The sequence below is a fragment of the Halichoeres trimaculatus genome, unplaced genomic scaffold (assembly GCF_033239565.1).
Source record: "Halichoeres trimaculatus isolate MK-OKI-2021-1 unplaced genomic scaffold, fHalTri1.1 fHalTri1_scaffold_10, whole genome shotgun sequence".
Lineage (NCBI taxonomy): Eukaryota > Metazoa > Chordata > Actinopteri > Labriformes > Labridae > Halichoeres > Halichoeres trimaculatus.
Window position 1 is genome coordinate 36,120,343 of NW_027437187.1, and position 25,994 is coordinate 36,146,336.

Here is a 25,994-nt window from a genome sequence, read left to right on the forward strand (position 1 = left end):
GAAGTGAAAGAATAAGAATAAGAGAGGTGTACCAGTGCATGATTTTCAGCTTGTAAAAAAGGAAAAAGAAAGGAAAAAATATATTTCTTCCTGCTGTTTTAGAAAACTCTAATTTCAGCCTCTGTCTGAAACACTTTGTTTAAGGTGCTGTCCCTTTAAGTGTCCCCTCTTCACAAACCTCCTTCAATCTGATTGGCCAGCCTTCTGGAGGCATGTTAGGGGCGGAGCTATAGGCAGACCATTCAAGAGACTGTGATCATTTCATGAAAATGGAAAAGAAATTGGTCAAAGATATTATTATGCATTTCCAGATGGTGGAGCTATTGCAGTATTAGAGATTTGAGGAGACAGAAGTGTTGGGAGATAGACCTTGATGGTGTGTGTGAAATTTGAAGGAGATTGGACTCTACATGACTGAGTTACTATGACTTCCTGGTTCATGGCAAGATATCCGGGTTTGAGGTGGCGCCATAGACAGACCCTCTAACTACAGGACATGACCTGATCGTCGATACTTTGTGAAAGCTGGAGGAAGATTTCAGAGCACAAATGAAAAGAAAATGTCAAGAAGGAAGAATTTTGAAATGTTAAAAATTTGCAAATATATACATATATATATCATTATAATAAAGATTTTCAAAAGTACTTAAAATTTTAAAGGGTCAAAAATTTCCCCATAATTACAAAAAATTCTAAAAAAAAAAAAAAATTGAGGAAATTTAAAAATTTGCTAAATTTAGAAAAAAATGTAAAAAATTGAAAAATTTGCATTTCTTATAAAAATAGAATTAAATTTTGCAAAATTTGCAGAAGTTGCAAAAAAAAAATGAAATTTGAATTTTTAAAAAAAATGCCCCAAAATTGGATCTTTTGTCTTAGTTTGAAAGAAAATGTAAAAAAAAAAAAAAAAAATTGCAAAATTTAGACAGGAAATTGCAATCTTTATTGCAAGAGTTTATCCATAATCAGATCAACAAAATGTTAATTTAAGATTATATTCAGTTAATTACACTCATTTGCAGAAATTCAAGAATTTTGTAATTCTGAAAAATTGAAAAAAAAAAATTAGATGTGCAAAAATTTTCAAAACTCCTTGAAAAATGTAAAGGTCAAAAATTTGCCATAAATACAAACATTTCTCACAAAAAGTGTTATTTGAAAATTTTTTCAGAACTAAAAAAAAAAAAAAAAAGAAAATTTAAAGATTGGCATTTAAGAAAAAAATTGAATTTTAAAATTTTCCTGTCAATTTCAGCAAAATTCAAATTTGAAAAAAAAGTCAAAAGTTTGCAAAAATTACAAAAAAAAATGCTTTTTTTTATTGCAGGAGTTTATCCATATTTAGGTCAACAAAAAGTTATTGCATGATTTTTTTTTTGTGTCAGTGTCTTTAACCATCAATATCCTCTGTAAGCAAAACAAAAATTCATTATTTTAAGATTTTTTTCTCAAGGATAAACGCAAAATCTCCGTACACTGGTGAGTAAGAAGAGGGCATAACTCAAAAAGTGTCTACAACATCAAAGAAAGGTTCCCGTTCTCAGTCATAGTTTTATTCTTGTAACATTACAGTCTGTGTGACCTTCAGCAGACATTTCATTCAGTATGTCTAATATTTTTTTCAGAGCTACAAGGAGCCGCTGCAAAGGAGTCAAAGGGCCACATGAGGATCCAGAGCCACAGGTTGAAGACCCTTGGACTAGATCATTCAAATAGGTAGGCTGGAAATCTTCAAAACCCTATCTTTACGTCCATTTTCCGAACTTCCTGTCCAAAATTCATAATGGTGGTAAGAGACCTTTTTGTAGGTCTAGGCATGGTAGTTATGCACAAAAAGTTTGAGCTCCCCAGCCTGGTTTTCATGAAAGCTATTAACCAACCAGTCAGTCGTCACTCAGTCGTCATAATTGGGTTGAATCTGCCCTCGGAGGCAGGGCAGAGGAAGTAAATAAACAAAGTAATTATGTTTTAGTCGACTTGATTGTCTGCTGTTCCCGCGCTCTGCCAGGGGACGTCTGATAAAGAGCATGGAGACGTCTGCTCCAGGTTCATTTGAAGCCGCCGCGCTCTCCGAAGTCTTCTCTTTGAAACGAGCTGATAGCAGGAGCGCTTGTTGTCCTCATCATTTATAAGACTCCATTAGGTCGTGTTCTCAACAGGCTGTGCTTTCAAATCGCTCCCTTGGCTTTCCTCCAGCAGATGAAAACATATTTCTCAAACGACGAGCTCTCCTAAATACGTAACTTCATCTCTCTTCCCTTTCTCCCTTTGACGTGGTTCAATGTTGAAAACATAATTCTTCATCTAAAACAACAAACAGACGCATAATGGAGAGGAGGGGGAAATCTTTCAGCGTAAAGTGTATCATTGACCTGTTGGTGCATGAATTAAGGAGCCTAAAAGGAGGAAGACTTTATCTTTCATTGAGCTTAACGATTAGGTAAATAATTTTTATGGTTTTTACAAGCGCCGGCGAAATAAAGCTCCGACAGAAGTGTATTAAATGACTTTGGGCTGAAATATGCTTATTGCAGAGGACGTATTTTCCATCAACTTTACAACCCATACTCGAGGAAAATCTGAATTAACATGCGTAGCTGATGTACTCACAAAATCCCAGATTGGCATTTTAATGCTCCCATTATCTGCTGAGGGAGACGGGAGCTCCCACACGCCGCTAAACCTGCTGACTCGCGGATATCTGGCAACGCAAAGACTGAAGGAAAGAGCCGGAGGGCGTGAAAACAAAATCATAGAAAGAGCTTTAATTAATGAAAAGAGGGAGTGTTAGTGCTGCGAGGATCTCAAATTAATATTTAGAGAATTGAGCTCTGATTCACACAAATTCAAACAGACTCGACTTTTAGCAGTCAGCTGGGATCTGAGAGTTTTTCCATTCATTCCAAGTCAAATGAGCTATTACAAAGCGTGGACTACAACTGAGGCATTTAACAGCACAATTAAATTCCAATGGCCTAGTATCTATTGGGCAATTAACCTTTGGTAAACCAATTATTATTTAGTACGTGATGACAAAAGTTAGGTCCTGGAGGAGCTGTGTCCTGCTTTAATAGACGCTCTCATACCCAATAAAAGATGGGACTGTGGAGCCAGTTTAGTGCCCTATTAGCTTTAGCTCTGCTGAACTCCTGCCAGCTCGCCTCAGCAGTGGCTATTGATTAATTGGCACAGAAGAGTCTCAGGAATCAGTCGGAGTTTGGCGAGAAGGAGAGAACAAATGGAGGGAAATGGATTTGACCCGCTGAGGAGGAGTCAGGTGACCAATCAGGTGAGAGCAGGGACTAACTGAGGCCTCAGAGCGACCACAGAGTGACTTTTCCAAACCCGCTTGTATCTAGATGATCTCGTCAGCGTTGGCTTTAAACCCTCCAACTCCTGAGCCTCAAAATGCCTGCCCCGACCTTTTGCTTATTTTGACTAAAAAAGTCCAAAAATGAGCTGTGAGGAAACACTTAGGCCCATTTTTTCCTAGAGTACTTTGTTCTGTCAGTATTCAGTGTTATTTCCAATTTCCTGCATGTTATATGTACAGACAAAGATTAGGGCCACTAAGAAAAAAGTCTGAATTCTGACTTATTCCTTAAAAAAATGATGAAAACAAAAGGTTGTATTTTTCTTTTACTTCTGACTTTGATCTCCAGAATTCTGACTTTTTTCTTTTAAAAAAAAGTAGTGATAAAAAACTTTGGATGTATTTTTTTATCTCTGTTTTCAATCTTCAGAATTATGACTTTTTTTCAGAAAACAAAATAGTGATAAAACAAATCGGATGAATTTTTATAAATTTGTTTTTAATCTCAGAATTATGACTTTTTTTTCAGAAAAATTTGGATGTATTTTTTTTTAGTACTGACTTTAATCTCAAAACTCTGACTATTTTCTTTTTTTAAAAAAAAGGTGACATACATCCAGTTTTTACTGGATGTATTTTTTTTTAATCCTGACTTAAATCTCAGAATTCTGACTTATTTCTTTAAAAAATAGTGATAAAAAAATTGGATATCTTTTGTTAATTCTGACTTGAATCATCGGAATTATATTTTTTTTTTCTTTTAAAAAATAGAAATAAAAAATTTGGATGTACTTTTTAAAAGTCTGGCTTAAATCCTAGTATTCTGATCTTTTTTCTATTTATTATTTATTTATTTTTTCTTTTTGGAAAAAAAGTTTTTAAAAATTTGGGGTTTTTTTGTTTTGTTTTTTTTAATTCTGACAATATTCCTAGAATGTTAACTTTTATATTAGAATTCTAAGAAGAAAGGCAAAATTCTGAATTTAATCTCAGAATTTTGACTCTTTTTCTTTCAGAAAACAAAAGTTGTAAAAAAATTTGGACATTTATTTTTTTCCATTTCTAACTTCAAATTCAGAATAATGAAAAAGGCAGGACTGACTTTTTTCTCAGAATTCTCATTTTGATCTCAGAATCTGACTTTTCGTCTCTGAAAAAAAGGAATTCTGAGAAAAAAGTAAGAATTTAAATTTAAAATTTTATATATATATATATATATACACACACACACACACACAAATATATATATATATATATATATATATATATATATATATATATATATATATATATATATATATATATATATATATATTCTCTTTAAATTCTGACTTTTATCTTAGAAAAAATATTTATAAAAAATATAGCTATATATTTTTTTTTTTCCAGTGGCCCTAATCCTTCTGTTTATACAAGAGTAAAACAGTTTAAATGAAGATAAATTAAAAGATAGAATTGGATTTTAGGGGTCTAGCCAAGGAAAAACACAACAATCAATCATAGGGAGCAAATTTTACAGGATGAACATTGATAACGTGTACATTAACATTTCTTGGCATCGCCTCTTGTTTTGTAAATCAAAAGGTCACTTAAAGCATCACCAGAATCTCCAGCATCCACTCAACCCTCTCTCCTCTCACACACACCACCTGAGGATTGGTGCTCCTCATCTTTGGAGAAACTGAAATCGAAACTAAAGGAGAAAGATTCAGCTGGTTACGCTCACTGTACAGTAGAAATAAGGCTTGGTGCATTGTTTTACAAAGGATATCACACAATAAAAGCCTTAAATCATGTCCAAACAGGAAAAAGAAGACTTGGTAAGCTGCTCTTAAAAATTCACAATACAAGCTTCAGTTTACACATTAATTACTATTTAGGAACAACTGTCATTCATATTACGATGTGTTGGCGCTGACAAACCCGGTGTTAAAGGGTTAATCTCGTCCTTCTGGGTCGTTTGACGCCGTATCCAGTACGGCCCATCCGTCCATCCATCCTGCATTGTGTAAATATATAACGCAGTGACTGCCATTAGCACACACTTAGTCATCTGAATGACATTGTAAATGACGTCGTTGATTTGTCGCAGGAGGCTCATTTGTCATTTTAGCTGTGACTCCGACAATCAGGACGATTCCCAGCCCGTTATATCCCTCCTGGAACATGGAGCAGCTGAGCCATAAATTTATCACAGGCAATGCCATTACCTTTAGCTTGACAGCCCTCAAGCAACGGCAGAGCAATAATAGAGAATAGATTTTATCCCGTACGGAGCCGAGCTTTTGCCCGTGCTTTATTTCCTCCTCGGAGCCTCTGAGATAAAGGAGAAAATAAGGTAGCCACTGAAGTGTTATACCTTCCTTAATGAAAGGTTTTAGACTGATACTGGTATTGACTCTGAGGCCCCGGAGCTCTCCTGTATATCAGATGCTGTGTCATAAATGAAGATCAACAATCCTGTTAAGGTTCCCTCACACTCACCTGAGGGGAGAGCGAATCAGGCGCCACGCCGATGAGTCTTAAATTACAGCTCAACAAACGCTGTGACACTGTGTTTAACGTTAGGCAAACAAAATCTGATGTTTGTACAAAGCTCTAACTCTGCAACACACTGAGATTAGATTTCAGGATTTCATTTTTGGCTCAGCCTTAAATGACAAAAGTTAGTAGGTCTCTATTTATTTATTTTCAATCAATAAAAAGACTGAAATACTACTGTTACTATGTGTGGTTGATTTTTTGCTGCTTCAATATTTGATTGAATTTTTTCTAATAGCATTTAGTGCATCAGTCAGATCTACCTGTGATTGTTCTCCATGTTACTGACCAACAGGTGGTGCTGTAGTGCACCAAAGGGGTGCACTGCTACGACTTATTATGTAAGAGCATTATATGTAAAGCACAGGCCGAAAGAGCAGTGACATCAGCAACGGTTGAATGATGTTACAATATATGTTATTGTCTAACGGGTTAAAGAGAGTGCCAAACTCAGCTTATTTATAAAGACAGGTTATCTAACGATAACAAAAAATATTAAGTGAAAAAAATTACAAAAAGTTATGCTTAAATTGATTTTTAAAGGGGACATATCATGCTGATCCCTGATTTAATACTTACATATAAAATAATAAATTTGAAAACAAGACCTTTCACCTCCTGAATTTTCAAAAAAATGAGATATTGTATTTTTTCTGATATCCTAGAACGAGATTTGATGCCTCTGAAAATAGGTCACTGCCAGTTGGCCGCGAGATTTAGACCGTTGTGATGACACGAGGATCCTTTCTTTTTATTGGAGTAATCTGATAAAGCAGCTCCTCCTCTGTGATGTCAGTTAGTCACACAACCGCCACCGAGGGATACACCCACCAAGAGCCGAGTATAAACGTATAAACTATACATGTTACAGTACCGGTTTGACTCACCACACTGAAGCGTCCTGAGATGATCTGTGTCCAGGTGGATTTTCTTCCTCCTGAGCTGCAGAACCGTCCGGGTCTGACTCAGGGTCCAATACAAGAGGACGTATCCTACACTCTGCCATTATATTAGTGCTATCAATGCCTTACGGTGAAGTTTTGGCAAACAGCAAACTCGCTCGGTCTGCTCCATTCAATGTGGTGATTTTGTAAATACTGCCATGCTGCAAAAACCGCCCCCTGGCTCTACCCCCTCCGCCCCTCTGATAGAACCGACCAATCAGAGCACAAAGGGCTGTGGCCTAAACTGAGGATATTGAGAACGCTATTGTGGGGAAATGAAGGAACTAAATGACTTGTACTGAGGGCAGAAATGCTTTACAGGCATCCTAGTCTGGCATAGAGAAAAGGAGAAACAAGCATGATATGTCCCCTTTAAAAAAAATGAAAAAAAAAGATGAAGATAAAAAGGGAAAAAAAATATTTAAAAAAGTTAAGAATAGGCCTATTAAAAAGTGGGTGTGGCCTCGAACCTTTGTGGCCACCCATAACACCGACCCTGTTTCAAACTGAGTCAAATGTGTACATTGCTTACATTACAGTTAGTTTAGTACCATGTAGGGGTGGTAGAAAAAAATCAAAAACTAATAAATCAGGATTATTTTTCTTTTTTTTTTCCTTTTTTTTTGACAAAATCAAAATCAAGATATTTTGTCTTTTTTTTCCAATTTAAATTCTTCATTTCAGTCTTTTTTTATAAAGTGGATTGGAAAAAAGTTACCACTTTTCTCCAGCAGAGGATGAAATGGTTCTCTTCATCATTTAACTTTCACATAATCCTGTGGTAAAAAACCAAACTTAAATTCGCAAAAATTGTTTATATCGAAAAATTGCAATTGCAATGATACCAGCCCTAATGTTACGAGCTTTGGAAAGTATAATAAAAAAAAAAGCTTTCACAGCTTTATTTATTAAACTGAAAAAAATGTTTCAAAGATAAGTTTCTTGTCAAATTTTTGGCCTCTTTTTTTCTTTCTTTTTTATTTTATTATTATTATTATTATTATTATTATTATTATTATTATTATTATTATTATTATTATTATTATTGTGTTCTTTTTTGCCTAGTGTTAAACTTTTCTCCAGGGCCACTTGGACATAAAGTGGGTGTCATTTTAAGCCCATGCAGTAATTCCCACCACAGAGTCATGTCTGTTTTTAATGTAGCACTATCGGCTTTTTGTCCTTGTCCGTTTTTCTTCAGATTTCTTCAGATGCTCTGAATCTTTTTTTGTTATTTTGTACTAAAGATGAAGAAATGAACAAATATTTATACTGAGAAGCTGATTGTGACTCACACAGAGTCTTGAACCTCTTTGCATCTTTAAAGTGACAGACTCAGGCTCTACAGTGTGTCTTTTTCATACCTGGTCATGGTCTAATGAGCTGCAAACTAATGTTCAGTATTTTACCATTGAGGCACCAACTTTAAATGAGATGAAACTTTTTTCTAGAATAAAGAAAATGTTGAGTTTGAACTTGTAATATACAGTATTATCACTGTAATATGGTTTTACACAGAGTTAGAAGTCTTTGGACATATTTCCGGTAAAAACACAAATACAAAATGCTCAGGAGCATGTAGTCCAGCAACAAAAACTAATATTTAATTTTTAAAATGTATTGAAAATATTTGTTTTAATACAAGCTTCCATGTTCACAGTTTCTAATTTCTGAGCCCAGAATCAGATTTCTGTAAAGCAGTTGTTGATTTGCCTCCTTCCCTGATTCAGCTCACAGGTCGATAATGATAATGCAGCGGGATCAATACGCCGGCCCTCGGGGACCAGGCGGAGGAGTCGGAGTCTACTTGAGATGCATTGTGTGTGATGTGTCATCTGGAATATTGATATGAGCGCTCATTTCCTGTGTACCACTGACGCCTGACGCGGTGACGGTGTGAGCTGTTAATGAAAAAATCAGCGGGGCTTGTCAACTGTCATCACAGCCAAATGAGGCGGAAAGAGACCAGGGAGGAGGGGACTTCATGAAAGACGGGATTCGTTTTCTAACAGGGGCGTGTTTGTGGGGAAACAGGAACTTATCACATTTCTTCTTCTTCTTCTTCTTCTTCTTCTTCTTCTTCTTCTTCTGTTATCTGAAGAATTAGCACACAGCGCTGTCACCACCAATAGGAAATCCCACCAGAATGCTAATGTGAATCTGCTGGCACACATTTTCCTGCCAACACAAATTATGACATCTAAGCCGGATTAGGACACATCCTTTCATTACTTTATTTGATTTTCTAACTTCCTTTTTTCTTACGCTTACATTTCCAGGCGGCGGCGGCGGTGGCGGTGGCTGCGCTGAGGGGCTTTAGATGAGCGTTGATTAGTCGATCTCAGCTTAATTTTGATTATTTTTAATGCAACCTCCTCAAACCGTCTCCTCCAGCCGGTTAGTGCTGCTCTTAGAGTTATCTGGGTTTTCTGCTCTTGCTGTCAGGATCCACAGGAGCAGGAAACAAGAAGAAAAAAGTCTTTATTTATACTAAACTCACTGTTTCAAAATCTTAAAACCAAAATCTCTAGAAAACTAACACAAAGAAGAGCTGAAATACTTGGAGATACGTGACAGAGAACACAGGATACAACAACAACAACAATAACGATGGACTCACCAGGAACTCAAGAAACATTGAGACTATGGCCATGTCCACATGTAGCCAGGTATCTAGGAAACCCCACAAATTTGTATATGTTTATGCCCCTCATCCACACTTAACCAGTTTTTCGTCTCTTAAAGCGATGCTTTCTGAAAACTCCGGCCAAAGTGAAGATTTTTGAAAACTGGTTTTGTGTTTCATGTGGATGTTGGGAGACAGAGTTTTTGGTTCTCAAACGTCACAGCTGAATGGCGGGGGCTCATTCTGATTGGCTGGCAAAGGTTTTACATCTGGAAAAGCACTGACAAATATGGGTTTGGTGTGTGTGTGTGTGGGGGGGGGGGGGACGAAAGTATTTTTAAAAACCAAAAAGGGGGGATATTCATTTTTGGAAATAACCTGCTGTGTTTGAACAAGGCTTCAATAGACACCATAGACTGTAAACAAAAATGGACGTCCTCTAGCTTGGCTTCAAGTGAGATCTCCACAAAATCTGCTCCCCCTGGTGGCTGGCTGCAGTATAGGTTTAAAAATCCATCTCCCCAGTCATTCCAGATGGGCTGTGGTCAAACTTTGAAAAAATTAATACACCTGGTAGAAATGTTTCTCACCTCTGATTGTTGTGGTGATTTGAAGATATCATTTGGCTGTCTTGTATCCAGGTCCTCTTTTTTCTGAAAAGTTTTGTTTCATTATTTATTAGAAGTTAACAGCTGACGTTCTTGTGTTTTTTTTTTCCGGGATTGTAAAATATGTCATGAGGGGGAATCAAGAAGTGATTAGAGTCTCGAAAGAAACCTGAGAACAATGATAAATGGTGGAGCCACACTGCCCACTCTTATACAGTCTATGATAGACACATGTAGGGATGGGTGCCTATCACATTGGAAATGATACAATATCAATGCCCAGAACCTGGAAATCAGTATCAGTACTCAATGGTACCAGTTTTCTGTACTTTGATGTGTGGTAATAAATAAATATATATTTGTTTACTAATACAAAGTTGCGCTGTGTTAATGTCCGGCATGGAAAAGCTCCTACTCTTCCTCTCCCTCACAGTCACAAAGATGCGTTCAGGTACCTAAATATGGCACCTTTGATTTTACTTGAATCGGTACCTGGTACTACAGGTTGAATTTGGTTGGTACCTATAAAAGTACCTAATTCAGTACCCATCCCTAGGCACATGGACGATAAACACAGGTGTGAAACTATGGCGCCAAAGCAATGACTCCAATGTTTGGTACTGTAAATACAATTTAGCATTGAAAAACACATCCTGAAACCTATAATGATAAACACTGACTTTAAAAAATGCAAGTTATAAAAAATTATCATCAAAATAACATTTTGATGAAGTTAAAAACACAGATATAATATGTTTTATATTATCAATGTATTTATTTATTTTTCTAATTACATTTATTTTTAATACTTTAATCATTTTATTCAATTTTAATATAATTTAAACAAATAAGAATCAAAACAAGTGATGGCATTGATAATGTTTGTTGAAGTTAATATCACAGGCATGAAATGTTTTGTATTATTATTATAATTTGTTTTTAACATTTTGATGATTTTGAATTTAAATTGGATTTTATTATTTGATGTCACTGTTTTATCAATGATGGTTTGTAAATTTAATGTTTTATTTCTTTTTAATCACACGTTTTTGTTTTTGTCTTTTTTTTTTTAGTTTCAACTTCCTGTCTTTTTTTTTTTTTTTTTTTTGGGGGGGGGGGGGGGGGGGGGGGGGGGGGGGGGCTGGGCTTGGAGGGTATTTGCATATTTTTGCATATTGTTGGCGAATATTGTGAATGTTGTTGGTGTGTTTTTAACTTCAGCAATATGTTATCAATGCCACTACCCCTTTTGATGCCGTTATAATTTTTCATTATGCACATTTTTCACTGCCAGTGTTTCCTTTTTTAGTTTCAGGATGTGTTTTTTGAAGCCAAATTTTACTCTCAATACCAAACAAAAAAGTCATCGCTTTGGCTCTGTAGGTAAAACACATGAGGGACAATCAAACAGGAGGGAAACAGAAGAAGAAATAAACCAAACAGGGAAACTAAAGACAGAGACAAGATCAAGCCAAAGCACAGAAACACTGAGAAAACATAAAAAGACTCACATGATCAGCTACAAGGAGCACAAACTATAGACTGACAGGAAACACAGAATCATGAAGAAATAATCACAGATAAAACTCAGGATGCACGAGATCACTGATGAGAAAGAAAATCAACATCTAAGAAAAACACAAACCCAAACTGAATCCTGACTCTGGCCTCAGAAAAAGAAGATATTTCAGGGGTGGGCTCTGCAGACCCCAGACCACAGGAATGTGCACTCACCCTGTCACACTTCTGACCACATGATTAGCATGATTAGCATAGAGTCATTTGTTTCTTATCAATTATGCATTCCTGTCAACCTGCTAATGAAGGCGAGGTCAGGACACGGGTGAAGGATCCAGGAGCCGGTATTCTCCCAGGAGCTGAGGATTTCAGGCGAGTGAGAGCTGAATATTTCTCTGACTGGTCTGCAGACTCGACGGGATGATGGCTGAGCTTGTTAAAGGTTGCACAGAGCTGCTGGGCTCACCCTCATCACAGGGACACCGCTTCCTTTCTTCTATATACCTCCCACACCTTCCTCTTCTTTTCCTCCCCCCTCAGCCTCTCAGGTCTTGAAGTCAGCGCTCAGCCTTTGCAGCAGAGCCGATCCCTGTGAACAGCACGACTCCCCTCCTCCCCACACCTCTACACCCTCATTATCGGCCACCATCTGCCCGACCTTAGCCTCACACCGCTCCTCTCCACCCAGCAAGCCCATCAACACTCCCCTCTCGCTCTGCAGCGGGCGGCACCTTGGCTCTGAAGCCCGCCACAGCTGCCATGTCTCTCTGAGTTACACTCCTCTTCCTCTTTGGCTGTGTTTTAGGCGCTGTAATCCCAGCGTCTCCAGCCATCTTACAGGAAACAAGCTGTGTGAGTGTAAGCCACTCCACTACAAACACTGATCCCTGAAGTAGTCTGGAGATTTTTTTTTTTGTCAACACATTTTGATTCTTCTGAGGTTTAAACACCGCTTGAGTCCACTGGTTAGACAAACAAAGCGCAGCCCATTACAAACCGCTGAAGGGACGGTAGAGCTGCTCTGATACAGACACCAGGGCTGCAAAATGTCTTATGAAGGTCTAAACCAGGGGTCTGCAACCTTTACCTTCATAGGAGCCATTCTTCCTCAGCTCACCTGGCTCAAAGTCATTCAGGAGCCACAAAATCTACTTTATCTTCACAATTAAAATGTAAAGTGTAAAAAATTCTAAACATACCTAAACATAAAATAATAATCTAAATGTTTTTTTAATTGATAACATTTTATATGTGATGTTTAAGTTTTTATTTTTATCTAATATTCATTTTTTTTATTTTTTTTTAAAAAGGAAAATTAAAAAAATTGGCAACTTGATCAAAAATTTTGATATTCAAAAAAATTGCAAAAAACATGAAATAATTTCAATTAAATAAAATGCCAAAAAGTAAAATTTGATTTTATATAAAAATCTAAAATTACAAAAAAGGGAAAAAAATGAAAAAAAAATCATGCAAAATAAAAAAAAAGAATTTTCAAAAACTTTAGAAAAATTGAAAAAAAAATGTAATACTATTTGAATTTAATTTCATATATTGATTTTCTTACTTAAATTATAATTTCTTATGTTTTGTTTGCCAATTTGTTGCCACATATCAAGCATGTATCTTAAGATGATATTTCAGGTCCATGGGGTAAATGTATCAATTTTACTAAATATTAATTTCAAGTAATGACCAATTTTATAGTTTGTCATTGGGTGATATTTCACTTTTATGTAATAAATAAAGTTAACAGGTTCCATAATTTATTGAGCTTAAATGCAAATCATGTGTTGAAATTTGCAGTTTTTGAGTTAAAAAAATAGATTGGTCTGTAGCCCCACCCCTAAAAAGCCTCCTCTGGGCTGGCCAATCACAGTGAAGGGGGTTTGTGGAGCAGGGAGTCTTAAAGAGACACAGCTTAACCAAAGCGTTTCAAACAGAGACTGAAATAAGGGTTTACTATAACCACAGGGAGGAAAAGATATGTTGTTGTTGTTTTTTTTGGGCTGCAAAACACGTTAAAATACTACGGGGGCACCAGAAAGACCTTATAAAAGACTAATAAGTAAAATCAACCTCTACAAGTGGGAAAAAAACAATTCATATAGTGAGCTCTGTTGATGAAAAATGAGCCAATGCAGAAAGACGCAACACTGCAGTTCCTCGAGTGTCCACATGAGGCAGAAATCCCCATTAGGTTCTATAATAAAATGTCCATTTTTACATCTGATTCTGTCACCAAAACAGGTTAAAAATAATATATAATATATACAAATATATATATCATTATGTAATAATATTTTTCTTTTTTTATTCTTTTTATATGTTTCTTCATTTTATTTAACCTGTTTGTGTTTTATTTAATTTATTTATGTATTTATTAATCTATCTATCTATCTATCTATTTATTTATTTTATTTTTGTATTTTTGTATTTTTTTATTCTTGCACCTCTGTGCTGTTTTTATCCCTTGGTGTTACCTGCTGCTGGAATCTAAATTTCTATCTATCTATCTATCTATCTATCTATCTATCTATCTATCTATCTATCTATCTATCTATCTATCTATCTATCTATCTATCTATCTACGGCCAGTCACCAGGGGGAGCTCTAAAAGCTTCGGCTTCACTTTGATTAAATCAATCATGATCCAACTGTTGAAGGTTAGCTGAGGAAGACTTTCTTTCGACGTAAAATAAAAATGTTTTCCAAACATTTCTGAAGAAAAGGAGCAGAATAAAAGTTAGCAAACTGCCAACACTTCCTCCAAGTCTTGAGTTTGATAAGTTTGGAGCACCTCGGTTTGCTCCAGACAAACAAAGCCCGAGCTGACCCCGAGCACTTCTTTGAAAAACACATGAAAGTCAAATCAAGTCTTGAGAGTCTGAGTCTCTGCAGTCCTGGTAGCCCGGACTGACCGGAGCTGTGGGTGTCAGGAGTGTTGATGGCACAGTCAGTTTAGCTATCAGGCCTGTCTTTCTGTCTTCCTGATGTCTCAGACCGTGTGAGCGCTGAGCTTACAGGCAGAGCGGGGAGAGAATGGCGGGCTGGAGACGCTCGTCTTGACAGATAAACAGGATTTCGCGTCTGGCATGCTGAAGATTGTCAGCTCCGATCTCTTGAGAGAATTACAACCAGCAGTCAATGCTGGGACACCGGCTCAACAGACTGAGCGCCGCGCCCTGCGCGAGTACGACCGGGAGACGCCGACTCCTTCATCACGATAGCGCTGCATGGTTTATTCATGGCTGACGGCGCCACGGGTGCACATCAAGGTTCCTGGAGCTGTGTTTCTGCAGCCTCTCGGTAAACATGTTGGAAAAAGGCAGAATGTAAATGTCAGTGCGTTTAAGTGAAATAACTGTGCTCTGAATTCCCGAGCGAGCGGGTGACGAGGACGCACCGTGATTTATGAGTTCTGTGCGTTCTCACCTCTCATCTAAAGATCGCCTCTTTATCTGCGGCTCTGCCTCCTCCTCCTCTGCGTCTGCGTCTCAGCGGCTCAGAGGCTCAGCGGTGGTAGCAGACGGAGGGCTTAATGGCATAACTAGAGTCAACATTTAACAAATAGCACTCACAGTTGCTACTGTTCTTTCCCAGCTTGTGGGTGCCCGACTCCAGCTTTTGACCTTTCTGCTGCGAACGGCGCCCCGGAGGTCACATTGTTGTCTTTGTTAAATGTCAGCAGTTAGTGTCTCAAAGCAACGCCGGCAGTTTGAAGCATGTGGGCTGGATGAAAGCCACCTCTCTGCCATGGAGGGCTTTATCCAGGTTGGTATTTCCTCCCTGAGAAGAGGGCGGGCTCCAGCTGCTCGCTAAATCAATTGGAGTTAGTTGGCTGCGGTGCCATTTGGCGTGAAGCAGCGTTACCCACAGAGCAGGGACATAACAGGCCGAATCAACCATTAACCTGATTGGTTCAATAAAATTAGTTTAATCAAAAAAATCATCTAAATGAAATGTTTTTTTGAATTTCAGAAAATTTTAAATTTGAAGCCTGAGATTTTATTTTGAATAAATTTGTAAATATTAAAAAAAAAAGAAATTAAAATTGGCAAAATATTCAAAAAAATGTTGGTATTAAAAAAATACAAAAAAAACAAATGATTTCAATTTTTTTAAATTGCAAAAATTAATAAAAAGGAAATCAATAAATTTGCTTTTATTTAAAAAATGAAATACAAAAATTGCAACATATTCGAAAATTTTGAATTTAAAAATGAAAAAAAGCAAATAATTTATCTTTTTTTTATTACAAAAATTAAAACAAATGATATTAATAAATTTGCTTTTATTTTAAAAAGGAAATACAAAATTGCAACATATTAAAACATTTTTAAAATTAATAATTAAATAATTCAAATAATTCTTTTTTTTTACAGCAAAAATTAAAAAAATGATATTGATGAATTTGCTTATACTTAAAAAAAAAGGAAATACCGTAATTGCAACATGTTTAAAAAAAATTTATATTAAATGATGCAAAAAAAAATCAAATAATTTAATTTTTTTCTTGCAAAAATTATAAAAAGGATATAAATAAAATTTACTAATTAAAAGGAAAGAAAAATTTAAAAAAATAGCAACAAATTCAAAATTTTTGATATAAAAAAAATGCAAAAAAAATAGAATACATTTCAATATGTTTTTAAAATTACAAAATTTTCAAAAATTATAATAATAAATTTGCTTATATTTGAAAAAATTAAAATAACAAAAGATTGGGGGAAAAAAACATAGGAACATTAAAAACATGCAAAAAAAAACATAAAATAAAAAAAAACTATAATACACCTTGAATTTAATTTTATAAATTATTTTTGTCTTACCAAAGTCATATATTTTAAAATTTTGTTTGCGAAGTTGTTGCCACATATCAAGCATGTATTTTCAGATGGTATTTTGAAGCATGTGGGCTGGATGAAAGCCACCTCTCATCCATGGAGGGGCTTTATCCAGGTTGGTATTTCCTCCCTGAGAAGAGGGCGGGCTCCAGCTGCTCTCTACATCAACTTGAGTTTGTTGGCTGTGTTGCTCCTTTGGCGTTGAGCGGCGTTACCCACAGTCCAGGGATCTCAGACGTGACAGGCCGTATTAACCAGGCAGCTCTGGCTCTGATTGGATCATTGCTGCGCTGCTCGCCTGCTGGAGCTCAGCCTCTAATTGAACAGTCTGCCTTTCTGTTGACAAGACTATAATTTGGACATATCACCAAGGAAAACACTTGTCTTGTTTTTCCGAAGAGCTGCTGATGAATGTTGGCTAATTTCTCTGGTGGAGACGAGCGGTTCTCCTGTCAGAGACGAGGTCTGGTTCATGATAATTTACTGGAATGAGACGTTTGAAGGGGGAGGGGGGTTGGAGTAATAGACGAGAGGCCACGGACAGGGTTAAGTGGATCAATGTCCATTTCTTTAGCCCACCCCAAGCTCAGATGTAAATCTAATTTAAGGTCTGAAGGGGGAGGGGTGAGCAGAAACACAGAGTGACTTAGATCAGATGTCAGGGAGAACATGACCGGCTAATTCGCTTATAAAGTGTGGATGATATTTATTGGATCTGGGTGGTTTTTATCTCAAATGTTGGGCTCAAAGAATCAAAACTCTGCTCAACAGCTCATATCATGTATCAGTCTTAAGTCTTTATTTTGTCCCTATGGTGCCCCCATAGTAATTTTTACATGATTTACAGCTCAAATAAATCTCTGTTTTTCTCTCCCTGGTGGTTTAGAAAACCATTAAGCCCAGTTTCCACCAAGCGGTCCGGCTTGGATCGGTCCAGTTTGGTTCAGGTTGGATCAGTAAATTCTGATCCTGTTCGTGTTTCATAGCAGCGTGACACCAGAGACGGAGCCAGGGTTTCAGTTTGGATGGGCCTTGAATTTAAAAAGTTATTAAATAACTATTACTATACACTATATTACTATATTACTGACACAACGTGTTTTGAAGCAGATTTGAAGCAGATTAGTGCATCAGACTGCAATGGCTCCCAGTGGTATCAGCCAAAGAGTAGACTACAGAAAACTGAACTCTCATCAAGTGGTTTTGTCTTATTTTGAGTAAGATTTGTCTTATACTACTTGATACAAGCCAAATTCACCTGATCAGTCCATAAAAATGCCTAATTTTTTTTTATTATTTTGTATTTATTGAGAATCTCACATTCACAAGCATTTTGACGTGTTGTCCTTCTGTAAATTGACAATAGTGATTTCTCTTTTCACGTTTTTATACATTTTTTTATACAGAAGAAAAAGAATAAATTAAAAAAATAATAATAATAATAATTTAAAAGAGGAAAAAAGAACAGAAAGAGAAAAGAAAGAGAAGGAAAAATGTCTGGTTTCAAGTTATTTAGAGACAGAAATGAGGTCTGAATTGCTGTAACAAGTAAAAAAAAATCAGAAACTAGAGTAGTGTCTTGATACAAGTTACTTTTTTCTTGTTCCATTTGGAAAAAAAAAATAATCTTGTTAAAAGCAATTTAGACCTCAATTTGTCTTTTAATAGCTTGAAATAATTTTTCTGGACTGATCAGTTGAATGTGGCTCACATTAAGTCTAAAATGACATTTCCTACTGAAAATAAGACAAAAATCTACAGTCTTTCCCAAAATCATTCTCTAGTCCTACCAGTTTAACATGAGGCTGAATAAATCACAACTTTTTTTAGCAACAGGCTACAAGATCGCCAAACTTGGCTCATTTTATAAAGACGGGGCATCTAACTGTAAAAATTTAGAGAAAAAAATGACAGAATTCTATAATATTTCTCTTAAGAATGAATTTGTTTAAAAAATGAAAGAATATATATATATATATATATATATATATATATATATATATATATATATATATATATATATATATATATATATATATATATATATAAAATGAGGTGGGCCTGTAAGAAAGTGGGTGGGCCTTGGACCATTGGGCCCACCCATGACTCCACCCCTTTGTGATATCGCTAATAAATCCAGCACAGAAGCGGTTGTGTGCCGCCAGGAGAAATACAGCAGCTGCTGTCACACAGGAAGTGACCATTCTTTCCACCAATCAACTGACCACAGTGTTTCTAGCTCCATCTTCTGGGTTGGGATCAGTATCGCCATGTTTCCACCAAGTGGTTCAGTTCAGTTCGTCTCGGCACGGCACACATTTTACGGCGTTTCCACTGACTGATCCCCAAATAACCGAGACGAGCTGTCCCACTTTTTGGGACCCTTCCGTATGGGTGCCAGACTGAACCGATCTGCTCGCAGAAGGTGGGGCTACTACACTGCAGACCTGTTAAGTGGGCAAAAGAATCGTCCCTTACCCCAGATGGCGGCTGTTGTTCTTCTTCATTGGATTTATTAGCGGTTAAACTGTGTCAGGCTGCTATAGCGTCACACTATTCTTTAACAGCTGCGGCTTTCGGCATCCGGCTTACACGCCGCCTACCACGAAGAGGCACAGTTTGCTGTGGAAACGTAAAAGGGATCAGGCTTAACCGTACTGAACCGTGCCAAACCATACTTCTTGGTGGTAACGCTGCTTTAGTTTGGCACCCTAACAGAAGGGTACCAAAGATTGGGACGGTACAGGTCAGTAATTTGGGGACCTGTCCTTGGATTAGTCAAAGAAAACGTCAAAAATTGTGTACCATACCGAAACAAATGGGGATTTATTTTAGTCTCTGATTGAAACACTTTGTTTTAGCTGCTGCCTCTTAAAGGCTACCCCCTTCACTCTGATTGGCCAGCCCTGTGGAGGCCTGTTAGGGGGCGGAGCCATTAGCAGACCACCAAACATTTACCGAACCAGTCAGGGCATCTTTATGTCATGACCTTATCATTCCTGAAGACTTCTTGTTAAAGATCTGGTGATACTTTTAAAACTTTTAGATCATGGATTTCTACAACAGATGAAGAGGTTTGAAAACCTGCACATGCTCTGTCTGAACAAAACTCAGAAGCTGTTTAAGCCAATCACAGACCAGTGCACCAAAATATTAATTATAAACCTTGAATTCATAAATAACTGATCATTTATGGATTAAATTAATTCTTCAACCACAACACTTAAAAAAGAAAATGTGACTCATTACAACATGATTCAGTAAGCCTCTGCATTAATTAGCATAACGCAGAGCTGTCCACCAATTTATTTATAATCATGATTAAGTACTGGGTATTATTTAATGGTTGATGGTGATTAAATGCATTTTCAAAATTTTATGATTTTGTGTTCCTACAAGACTCTGGATTTGGGGATAAGTTGAACGTACTTTCAGTTTGTGATTAAATATTTTAGAATACAACCAAAACATCAACATCCAGGCAGAGGAGGGGGTCGAGGCTGACACAGATAATTCATGTATCCTTGTTTATGGTTCAGTTTATGGACCAATGAAAGTGTTATTAATCACTGAAGTGCTCTGGATTATTGTTATTATTATTATGAGTGTTTACCAGACGAATGTTCAGCTCATGAAACGCTCGTCTTTACGTCGTCGTGCTGTGTTTTTTATTATTCACTAAAGGAAAAGAGTGTTTACATTCAAAGCTGTGAATATCCAGGTTTCAGTCTGCACAGTCTGGAGATCTTTGAGCTCTATCTTAAACAAAAGAAGGATCTTGAAGGCGCATCACTCCCTGACACGCCGTCCTCCTCTCCTCTGAGCTGTGCGAGCTGCTGCATTCAAAGAAAGCCCTCGCTGCGCTGCTGTCAGACTCAGGAATGAAAGCTATCAGCAGCATCTGACAACTGTGTCGAAAGCAATGTTTCAATATTTTGCATGCTCCTGCTCCCATATGGCGTGTTACATTTCCTCCTTGAAGAGCCCACCATGCATATTATTGTCTTCTATTTTGAGATGCTCCCCGCCGCCGCCGAAATGCGAGGGCTCCGCCGAGCGTCTGTGCCCACCAGGGCCATGCACACAGCAGCTGTGACTGATAAAGCGGATCCTCTCCACGAGAGGGAAAAAGTTGCACAACGCTCCCTCTCGACACTCAACCCTCCGCTCCTGTCCTGTCCCCGAGGCGTCCACGGCCAACTTCCAAATGCCAACTCAGTCAGGAGTTATAGCGGCGATTTCCCTGGTGAGAAATGTCAGATGGATGGTGATTTTCTGCTTTATGATTTCACAGGAGTGGGAGAGAGAGATGCTGTGTCCCAGTTTGATAAGTGGGGCATGATAATGGGAATGGTTTTCAGGAAAGCGAGGTAAAGGCTCATTTCAGCTCTGGCAGGTCAGCTGGAACCACTGAGGACGACGTTTAGCGCAGGATCGCCATCGCTGCACGCTCTGAGCATCCTGCTCAGTTTGTTTGTGTAGCTCAGGTCACTGATTTCATTGTTAAGATGAATGTGTGAATGTGCATGGTGGGGTTGAGTTGTGTTTGAGTCTCATTTGTTCTTGAGTTCTGTTACGTCTCGTGATAAGGATGTTAACCAATCACATTCCTGGAATCGACGTGAACCAGGAAGTGTGTGCAAAAGATGGTGCATTTCATAGCCTGAGGAGCTCGACTCTAGACCAAAAAGTCAGAGTAACTGAGAAGCTGAATTTTATTAGACCACATGTGGACTGCTGGTTAAAACAACATTTTAATTAACCCTCTGGGGTCCAGGGTATTTTTGGCCATTTTGACTACTTTTGATTTGACCCTTTTATTTCACCTTAAAAACTGTTTACCTGGCATTGCTTGGTATCATTTTTTTCAGCACAACCTCACAGGTGTGGATTTACAGTTATTTTCCCATTCTGACATAGTATATTAACACAGTGGACCTGAAATCACACAGAAAACCCAAAATCTGAGTAGAAAAAAGTTGTATTCAATAGGAGCTGAGTCTTACCCCCAATTAACACATAAAGGGCGAGCTCGGCGCCGCACAGCCCGCACACCGCCATGCTTTGAAACCACTCTAGTCAATCATTGCATTCACACAGCACACACTGCTGTCCGCCAGCACCGCGATCACCACTGGCTTAAGGCGGCTTTTTCGCTGCAAGTCTATTTTGGACGTCAATGTCTGCAGAGCCAAACTGGGAAATCAGACACAAAACGATCAGAGCATCAGGTCATTTCAAAATAAAGCTCCATGTTCTGGCTCCAGATCATAAATCTACTCCTTGTTTATCAAAGCTATGTCTCTGGCCAAAAGTCATCAGCAGGTCAGATCCAGGGGAAATCTGACGTTTTGGACAGGGAAAATTTATTTTGGGGGAGGAAAAACTTCACAATTCTATCAGACACAACACATCCTTTCTATAAGGACACACACAGAAAGGAGGGTGGATTTCTGCAGGAACATGTGGTTCTCCTGTGATCTTGTGATCTCGGGTATCCAGCTGTGCTGGGGTGTGAATTGGGGGTCTGAGGCCCCGTTTACATGACGCCGAAAACGGTCGATTCCGCAAACATTTCGATGCGTTTTGGCCTTCCGTTTAGATGAGACCACGTTGCGTTTTCAGTGAAAACGCAAACTTTTGAAAACGCTCCCCAGAGTGGAAAGATCTGAATCCGCTCCTCCATCCAGCTTGGTGTAAACACAGAGCGGAGCGTTTCAGGGTGAAACGCTGACGTCACCGCATGCGCACTCGCAGTTTCAGGTGAAGGCTCCGCGCTCAGCCACATTTCCAGTTGAGCCAGTAGGTGGCGGTAATGCGCGTTATGGTTGGATTTGCTGACCGTCTCACACAACAAAACGGCAGAAAAAGAAAGAACAGAAGAGGAGACTTCTCCTCCTGGAGTCGTATGAACGCGGATCGTTTTCACGCCGTCCTCATGTAAACACGGGTGGCTTTTGAAAACGCAAAGGAAGAATCGTTGCGGGAGTCTCCGTGTAAACGGGGCCTGAGACCCTCTGACTCATTCTCCCCCTGAGGACAAAGAGGAGAAGGCTCAGATTAAGTTCCTAAGTGTTCCCTGAACAAATGAGTCTTCAGATATCTCTTAAAGTAGAAAGGGACTCAGAAAGGAACTCTGTGGATCGTATAGAGTTAGAAGGTAATTCATTCACCATTTGGGAACAACAGAGGAGAAGAGTCTGGCTAGAGATTTGGAGCCACGCTGGACTGGGAGCACCAGGCGTCTTTCATAAGCAGAGCGCAGAGGGCGAGAAGGAGTGTAGACCTGGATGAGGGACCCCAGGTAGGCAGGAATGAGCCTGATCAGCCTTTTTGACTATTGTATCTCTGGAGGAGAAAACAAAACATTTCTCTAAGTATTATAGACTTTGAATCCTATGGAGAATCATAATTATAGATCACATGAGAGAACTAATCTGAACTTAGATTTTTTTCTTAATTACTGGGTTTGGGGGAGCGAAGTCAACTGGAAAAAAAAGGAACTGTTTAGCTGATATATTTTTGTGTTAATTTTCTCATTCTCATTTTCCATCTGTTGCGCTTTATTAAGTATTTTTGCCTCCTTTTTTTCCCTCTTTTTGAGTTTAAAACGTCTGATTTCACTGGCCTTCTCTTCTTATATCATCCTTATGATCACGCTTAGAGTAAACCTTAAAGGTAAAAATGTTACATTTGCATCTCACTGCTCTTCCTGAGATAAATCTCGTCTAAAACACACCGCGCCGACGCCTCCTTTGAACAATGACGACATCCATCATGGACTGGAGTGCGCTGTCTCTCCGAGCGTTGGTCCGGGGTGTATTTCACAGCCAGCGAGACACAAACGAGAGCGCGAGCAGGCCATGGCTCAGCGCCTGTTGTCACTCTTCCTGAACGCGGAGCAATAACCAGCCGTGCATCTCCAATCTGAGCCCAGAATAAAACAAGGTGAGAAAATGAGCTCCGCGGCTCAAATGTGCGAGGACGCTCAATGACACGCCTCGAACACTTAGCGTCACGCCACGTTCTCAGAAAGTCTTTAAGAAATGTTTATTTCCTCTTGGACACTTCAGTCAGGTCTCATTAGGAGAGCAGAGACAACACTTTCTCAGGTACGTCCACAGACAGCGAGGTGGTCCTAACGCTGATGTGACGCCTGCTGGATGCTCGCTGACGGGTTTAGAGACGACTTAAAGCTGTTACAGAGAGATTTCGCTGCCGTTTGTCATATTTTCCTTTTGAGTCCTGAATGGAGCAGAGAGAAGAGGCTTACTGGATATTTTTAGACTCTCTTTGATGGCTTATTAGCCGGACTGAAAGGCTTTGAGTCACTTCACACCAAATATAAATATATTATAATGATGGCAAAGGTCCAAGAATAAATCACCAGCTCTGTAACTAATAGTGCAACACAGAATTAAAACGCATTGAAGGGAAACAGGTTTGGAAACGTGTCCCGTCTCCACATGAGGCAGAGCGGACACCACTGCTCGCTGTCCGTCCTGTCAGAGCATCTTCTGATGTTCTGATGAATATGTTTCTGCATCTTTCTTAAAGGTACAATGAGAAGTTTTCGTGGAGTGTTTCTCGTGTCCTGCTAAAGCGTGAATTTGTTATTTAAGACAACCTTTTGCAGGAAGGATACACACACTCTGCAAAATACTGAAATCTTATCAAGTGTTTTAGTCTTATTTTCAGTAAAAAAGTTTCTTATAAGACTTAATATGAGCCACATTCACCTGACCAGTCCAGAAAAATATCTTATTTCAAGTTATTTAAAGATAGAGATGAGGTCTGAATTGCTTATAACAAATCACAATAAATAATTTTCTGTGTAATCAACATTTTATTGAGATTATAAGTGATTAAATATGAATTTGGTCTCTGGATCTGGAAATCTCTGGATGTAAATGAATAAAATAAGTAAAAACTGTGCTGTTGATTTGGGCCACCTAGTGGCTCATAGTGGTTATAGCAATGCTTTGAGCCGTAGTTATGAAGTCGACCTTCTTGTGTTTGTATTTTGACTTTTAGAGTTTTCAGTTCAGAGTAACTGTGATATGTTTCTGTGGTAAAAGTTGAAATTCTGTTGTAAAACCAGAATTAAACAAATGTATGCTAACCGCTAGCATATCAATACAATTTCCAATATACGTTAGCATCAAGCTAGCTCTATTTTTTCTTTATTTTTTGGAACATTAACAGATCTATGAAATGTTGAATGTGTTGAAAAGAAATCTACATTTCTTTTAGCAATAAATTTTAATAATAACTTTATTTATACAGAACTTTAAAAACATATAAACATTTAGAACAAAAAACCAAGGAACAAAAGCTTCAGCACACAGAAAATAAAACAACAAGGCTCAGTTCAGTTGAGACAAGGCCTTGAAATCGTTAAGTTTCAAATAAAAGATAAACTCAGACTAAACAATAACTATACCATATGAAATGAGACCATGATGACCAAACAAAAGCTAAAGCAGAAAATAGGATAGCAAGTATCAAAAGACAATATTAAGAGTTTTAATACAACGATAAAATAAAAGAAATTAAAACGGAGGGAAGATATAAATCAAAGAGATAAATGATAAAAGTCAAGAAAAAGTACAAAAGGATGGTATCACATAAAAGCAAGTCTGTAAAAGTGAGTTTTTTAAAGTGACTTAAAGAAGGCGACAGACTCTGCACGCCTTCTCTCCTCTGGCAGGTCGATCCAAAGTCGAGGAGCTCCATCACCTTTGGTTTTTAGCCTCAACTTTGGGACGACCAGACGGCATTCGCCAGAGGATCTGAGGCTGAGGCTCTTAAACTACATTTACCTCAGAAGTAGACTTCAATGAATCTAATCACTGCTACAGAATAGAACAGAAATATGTGAATAGCATGATGCTACTCTGCCTTCTAGTATTCCCTCTGTTGCTGGGTTAGCACAGCTAGCTCGTACATCTTATTGGAGATAGATCTTATGTTCACAATAACGATGGATGGAAGGACAGGTCCATGTCGTCACTTCTTAGCTCACACCTGAGAACCAGCACGTCGTCCTCACCTCCTTCTCCTCACCTTGTGGGAAACATCTGGCCTTGCACCAGTTAGCGTTGGCATGCTACAGGCTGCTAACAGCTGATTTCACATGTAAACAATGCAGTCATGGTTACATGTACGATATTTAGACAAACACAGGGGAAAAGTAGTAAAAATATCACTGAAGACAAAACCAGTTTGGCTGGACGTGTGGATCCTCCAACAGTCTCAGTTAAAGTCGTGTGGGCAGCTCAGGCGTCAGTCTCTCATTTCTGGTCTTCCTGCTCTCAGATGTGAACTGGTCCGACTTTCCTCTCCCCAGACTTCCTGTCTCTCCTCATCCTTTCTGTCCAATTAGGCTTTAAAAATCTTCAGAGAAATGAAAGCTGGACTCCGTGTGCTAACCTTTACCCCGACCCGAGCGCTCCCCTCCTGTTTGTGTGGCTGAGCCGCTCACGAATTCACTGCACAGTTTGCTCAGCGCTCTCTTATTACCTCTCATTCTGCAGCCTTCTCCCTGAATACCAAACAAGCCCCAGCTCTGAGTGATATCTGCACAAACTTCACGTT

General features: G+C 38.2%; 1 protein-coding gene across 1 annotated transcript in view; it reads left to right on the forward strand.

Moving 5' to 3' along the window:
* The window catches only part of mgat4c (mgat4 family member C), a 221,285-nt gene that overhangs the window by 156,285 nt on the left and 39,006 nt on the right, over positions 1-25,994 (forward strand). Inside the window, exon 7 of the mRNA XM_074676815.1 lies at positions 1,626-1,716. The gene's annotated coding sequence lies outside the window, so the exon portion shown is untranslated. The remainder of the gene's footprint in view (positions 1-1,625; positions 1,717-25,994) is intronic.